Below are 6,683 nucleotides of genomic sequence, written 5' to 3' on the forward strand. Positions count from 1 at the left end.
CTAGGTAGATGTATGCCAGGCGCGTCGCAGCGCAACAGTGTTTCGTGAAATATCGCGAAGCCTGTTACGCGAGACGTGGTCTGGCGTACATCTACCTAGTAGTGTTTACGGTCGTCATATCATTTGTTTGCGGCTTGCAGTCCAGTCAACGAAATTTTTACATTACGGAAATTATACCATAACGTTTAATTGCGGATTCCGGTCGAGTGGCCCTTGATGAACCCCAATAGTAAAGCTTACCTCGAATTTCGACCAGGAACACATTTTTTTAACCGAAGGAACGTAAGTGCAGATTTTTAGTTTTCACCTGATCTCTAGCCGTTTTGAACGTAAAAAGGTGGAGGCTTAAACTGTCCAGAAAGAACCACTTAATAATATGTATACAAAAGGTTGTCCGAAAATGTTTCAACCGTCAAACTGTTAATATTTTTGTGCCATGTCCCCAAAAAGTTCTACAGAAAACTAATTTTTGTAAGTGATCTGGCTAGAAATTTGTAAAAGGTTTCAAGATTGTATTGCAGCTTGATCCCTTACCTCTCCGACGCTGTGCCCTTTTTCTCTGAACGCATTCTAGGTCGCGCTGCTCAGAGGCTACATATTCGCAATATAGAGAAAAACGGCACAGCGTCGGAGAGGTAAGGGATCAAGCTACAATATTTACTTCAAACACATTTTTAAATTTCTGGTGAGAGCGCTTGAAAATAAATAGTTTTCTGCAGAACTTTTTTGGGACATGGTGCAAAAATGTTGACAGTGTAGCGGTTCAAATATTTTTGAATTTGAATAGATTTAGACCAGGTTTCAATGAGATACTAGCGATAAAACCGAAAACAGACAATAAAGCGGTGTCCGGGACAGCGCATTTTGCGTCTTCTAGGTAAGTTTAAGATATATTTAATGGTGAAGGAATATGTTTTGAAAGCACTTAAATGGCCTTGCCAAGTCTCAGACTCTCTATATTTTGGTAGTAATGTGTTCGTCTTAGCTACGGTGAAGATTGGGAGAAATGCAACTGAGTTGTATTCTTGGACACCGACATGCATCTTATTTCTGAAATCATCCTACTACCAATCGTAAACGTATTTTGATCGTAACCGTAACCGGAAATGGTCCCATAAGAGTGTAGCCGTAACCGTAGCCGTAAACCGGAATTTATTCTTATTCCGTCCCGCAGCTTCTACCCGCCCACCTGACCTACAAGCGGCAGTGCTTAGGTGGCCCAACTTTCCAAGACCTTCGGGTTATTTCTCCTATTGCATTATTATAGTTTTGAGACACTGCTTCAATTGTAAATTAGATATATGGCAGTTTTGTACTCAGCTTACTTGTTGCACCACTGGGCACATTTTGTTAAGATACATATAGATTGAATTCTTTTATGTCAGGAAAGTTACAAATAAAGTATTTTAATATACTTATGACAATATTGCATGCGGTTTTGAGGTGCAGTAGTTTCCCAGGGATCCCCTTACTAGACAAGCTTCGAAGAGGGTCGCAATGCCATTTCTCGAAAAATGGACCTTCATCTTAATCCCGTCCGAGCATACCTTTTTTTGTAAGGGGCTTCGGGGGGTGAAAGCCAGCTGCGCACGTTCAGCTTAACTTCGCAAACACGGGCACGTCATGTCCCAACAGAGCTCCTGCACGCTTCCTCAGCTCCCCGTCACGTTGCTATCGCCAAAGAAACAAGGGCATTTGTTAATCATTAAAGGTTCTCACGAACAACTGTAGCAGAACATAAGCGTCGTGAAGGAAAACAAAAAGTTTCCGACGGCTTTTAATTATTAATTTCTTGAATCCACGTGGACACGAACACAAGTGAGTTAAAACGTTACAAGGTAGACTTACGCAATACAACATATCGCGCCAAGCAACGTCATTTTCAGAGCGACCAGCCTAAGGCACCAAACCTTTTAACCATTTTCCAGCCCGCCCTTGTGCTGTGAATTAAGCTATCCAGCAGCGGCCTTGTGCTAACATCGTGTCTGTCTGTCTGTCTGTTCCACTACCTATATCGGATCAGATTTTGATATTATAATTCCGTCGCATATCGCAATTCTTTGGAGGTTGGCGAGATGTTTAAAACAGCAAAAGTTCCAAATTTATATTCACATTTTGAAATTCGGTTTTACCTGACCGATAATCAGGGGTCCGTAACTGAACAAAAGGAATATACGATTGGTTTGGTATGTTCTAACAACATCGCAAATAGAACTTAAAGTTAATTTCAGAGCGTAACGTAACCGATAAGAAATTTGTTATTCCCTTAACGTTATAGATGTCACTACTTCCTTTAACTTTTATTTTATTATTTTATTATTGCTTATTTAGTGACTGATATCGTACACGCACTAAAAATTCATGACATTTTTAACACCTATCAAACTAATACTTGTTAAATCCATAGCGGTTATTTTGTTAGTCATATGTTATTTTTTTTATCTGTAAAGTTCCATGCAAGGCGTTGTCGGTTATCGCCTATAACATTAAGGGGGGTTTCAAGTTTTCAAATTGATTTTTTGCATATAAATGGATAAATGTAGTTTTTGGCCTCCTATATATGACCCTGGTCAAAGTGAGTGGAACTTTCATTTCCTATTAGACACTGAACTAAGAAACAATAGATTGTACGTATGGAGCCTATCTCTTTGGTCCCAAACACTGAAGCGCAGAGAAAAGTTGACTGTTTAATTAAAAGTTTGCGCGCATGATTTCTCCAGCAATTTTGAGTTTAAAATTATCCCCAAAGTTTTCTTGAATCAGAATCAAAAGGACTATAAATTAACACAGGGGTTTTGATATACTATGTAAAACGAGGGGGAAATCACTTGCGAAATAGTTCGTACACCTTTCCCCGAAATAGTCCGAAATAAAGGCGAAATAGAACGAAATAAAGACGAAATAGACGCGAAATAGTCGGTGAAATAGTCGCGAAATACCCCTGACATACTCCGAAATAGCGCGAAAAAGACCGAAATAATCCGAAATAGGCGGGAAATAGCCGAAATGGCAGGAGAAATAACCGAAATAGTAGGAGAAATACCACGAAATAGTCCGTACGCTACGAACCCTAGTGATTTCCCCCTCGATGTAAAACAAAGATTTTTGATAGCCATTTTACCTCAAATTTCCTAAAAAACAATTCATGAGCTTTTTAAAGTCCACCGCGCCTTTACTCATTTCAGCTTTTTTAGGAAGTTAAATCAATATTTCAAGGCGAATTTTTCTGTGTAAATGGATTTAAAATATCTTAATAAACGGCAGAGATACAAAGCAGTACCAAACAGTGAAAGTCCACCCTTGAGCCAACAAAGAAACGAATGTCCTCATGTGATCTGACGTAAACAACAAAAGTCCATACATTTTCAGATCAAACAGCGAAAGTCCAACCCAGGGCTGACATAACAGCGAAAGTCCACAAAATACTTGGACTTTCGCTCTTATGTTAGCTCACACATGGACTTTCGTTGTTTTCGAGGGGGTTTCCACTCAGGTAATAGTCGGGTCGCCCGTCCGGTAATAGTTAGGTAATAGAGGTAATAGCCAGGTAATAGAAAGGTAATAGAGGTAATAGACTGGTCATAGAGGTAATAGAAAGGTAATAGAGGTAATAGACTGGTAGTAGAGGTAATAGAGACGTAATAGTTGGTAATAGTTGCCTATGAAGGGGGCTTTTACCTCCCAAAAAGCATTTTTTGACATTTGTCAATAAAATTAGTTTCTGAGCCATTGATGGCTTAACACATTAACAATGTCAGATTGAAATGAACTTATCTTTGAAGAGGTCCCAAGTGTGTACTTTTATTTTTATAGGAATGTCTTCTTTTAAAGTTAACACGCAGGATTTCTCCGGAGAAAGTGGTGATAAAAAACAATTAGCTTGTTGGTTTCAGTTCATCAAGGACTACAGATTGACATAAAGGTTTCACTGAATTTCGAAAAATAAAAATTAATCTCCATTTTGATTAAAAAATATATTTTGCAAAAGCCACTTATTATGAATAATTTTTATTTTTCAAAATTCAGTTAAACCCCAGTGCCATTCTGTAAGGGGAAGTGGGGTATGACGTATCACGGGGAACGATACGATGTATCACAAACCTTTACTCTCAAACTTCGCGCGAGAGGTTGGTCACGTGGGGGGGAATCGAAAGACCCCCTCCGATACTCCATTTTTACGAAGGCGGTGAGTTTCGTTCGTCAATTGTTTCGGGGGCACATCAACATGAAGTTTTGGAGACTCAAAATCAAGATAAAGTAAAATTGTTTTTTCGTCGTTTTTTTTTTCCTACGGCACTATTTTCACGTTCTTCGATTAACATTTCCACTAATATGAAGTAAGGGCTATAAGAGGGTTTCAACGTCCAGAACGGTTTAGTCTGAGTTGAGGTTAGGGCACAGCAGCCGTGTTGCCTGACCAATGCTCCTTGGGGAACCATGTATCATAGTTTGGTGGGGTACCATGTATCAGCGTATTTTATGCGTAAGAGCAGCTAATCAATGCTTTTGTATAAATTTCCATACTTGCACTGTAATTATCGGTCAGACAATAGAGTGCCAACGTCTAGGGGAGAATGAAATCATCAACCACAAAATAAGGATTGTTTTGATTCACAGTAGTAGACGATTATGAGTTGTTTACTTGCAGTGCTCTTTCTAATTACTATTTTTTTTATCCTGGACAGAATGCCTCGTATAAAACCAAGAACTAGCAATAAAGGGACAATTGCCTCCAAAAAAAATGTTTTTGTAGTCTTAAAATCACAATTTTAGAAGAAAACACATTGTGATACATGGTTCCCCAGGCCTGATACATGGTACCCCACGGGTAGGGTATCATGTATCAGGGGCAGAGGTTCACTAAAAAATTAGAAACTCACTAAATAGCCCCCACACCTCGTCTCCAATGATAGGATATGTTAGGGGAAACTACAACGTACTGAATGGACGTAAAACGATCGAAATACATGCAAAATCCCGCTCCCCAGAGAGGAAAACAAAAAAAGTGATACATCATACCCCACTTCCCCTTAGTCCTTGATGAACTGAAACAAACAAGCTATTGACCAGTTTATTGTCACCACTTTCTCCGGTGAAATCCTTCGCGTTAACTTTAAAAGAAGATATCCTATGACGTAGGGCCCCGTGCGTTAACATTGTGCACGGGGTAGCTGAGCGAAGTGCATTAGAATAACAGAAGACGTAACAAATTTAGAACAAAACTATACAAACATAATGAACGAGGGGGTTTCCACTCTCCAAAATCGTGGCCCGACTACTCCCTATTACCTCTATTACCTCTCTATTACTTCTATTACGTAACCATTACGCGTCTATTACACGACTATTACATGAGCAATACATTGCCTTCACCGTCGGATTTTTGCTCTAGATTTTCGTAGGACCAACTTCAGCCCCAAAGACTGCCAATAATGACGTCCACCGGCTGGTGCGTCGTACTTCCCGCTTACCCCATCTCCCATCCGTCTATCCGAGCGACTTCTAGTAAACACGAAGTATCCCCAAAATCGGAGGTACACAATGACTCTGAGACGTCGTGGACAACAATAAAAACACACTTTTACACCTTTTCCGTTTACATTACCTTTAAAGGGGGCTTTCATCTCCCAAAAAGTATTTTTGGTACATTTGTCAATAAAATAGTTTCTGCGCCACTGTAGGTGCAGGGGAACCTGAGGGTATAGTTCTCATCACAAGGGATGGTTTAACACATTAACAATATTCGAATGAAATGAACTTAACTTTGAAGAGCCCGCGTAAAAAACTTATCCGTGTTTTGGACGCATTTTCGTCATTTTCCACCAGTCTGATAACGACCAGCATACTACGAATATACGACGAAGTATCGAGGTATTCCGTCGTATTCCAGTTCGTTTGCCGCCGTATCTGGGTCGTGCGGTGGTCGTGCCACTGGTCAAATTCACGACGAGAATGCGACGAGAAAACGGCGACCCATGCAGCGCCGGCGCGGCCGGGCGATGCCGTATACTCGTCGTTTAATCGTCGTATTCTGGTAGTGGAAGGGGAAAGAAAGAAAACGGTCGGCCGCCGGGAGGCGGGCTCGAACCGGCGATTAGTAAGTCGCCACGCCGAGACAGTATCCATCTGGCCAGGGAGGACGCCTGAGGGGAGCGCTGCCGGAACCGCATCCCATGCTGACCTGTGCTCTCTCGACACAAAGCCCACTCTCAGCGTTGTAGATTTACGCTGTGGGATACTGAGCACAATTTTTGAACTTGCGAGCACAAATCGACTGTTGCGTCGAGATGGCGGCTCATATAAAGCTCAGTGGCCCGCAGTCTAAATCTACAACGCTGAGAGTGCAACATCTCGACACAACAGTCGATTTGTGTCGAGAGAGCACAGGTCAGCATGGGATGCGGTTCCGGCAGCAATGCCCTCAGGCGTCCTCCCTGGCCAGGTGGATACCGTCTCGGCGTGGCGACTGACTAATCGCCGGTTCGAGCCCGCCTCCCGGCGGCCGACCGTTTTCTTTTTGACCCCTTCCGCTACCAGAATACGACGATTAAACGACGAGTATACGGCGGCGCCCGGCCGCGCCGGCGCTGCATGGGTCACCGTTTTCTCGTCGCATTCTCGTCGTGAATTTGACCAGTGGCACGACCACCGCACGACCCAGATACGGCGGCAAACGAACTGGA

General features: G+C 42.0%; 1 protein-coding gene across 1 annotated transcript in view; it reads right to left on the bottom strand.

The window, feature by feature from the left end:
* Positions 1-1,703, bottom strand: part of LOC113210343 (uncharacterized) — a 28,004-nt gene extending 26,301 nt beyond the window's left edge. Inside the window, exon 1 of the mRNA XM_026428299.2 lies at positions 1,548-1,703. The gene's annotated coding sequence lies outside the window, so the exon portion shown is untranslated. The remainder of the gene's footprint in view (positions 1-1,547) is intronic.
* Between the last annotated feature and the right edge of the window lie 4,980 nt (positions 1,704-6,683).

The sequence above is a fragment of the Frankliniella occidentalis genome, unplaced genomic scaffold (assembly GCF_000697945.3).
Source record: "Frankliniella occidentalis isolate FOCC.00 unplaced genomic scaffold, Focc_3.1 Scaffold68, whole genome shotgun sequence".
In the NCBI taxonomy this organism is placed as follows: domain Eukaryota; kingdom Metazoa; phylum Arthropoda; class Insecta; order Thysanoptera; family Thripidae; genus Frankliniella; species Frankliniella occidentalis.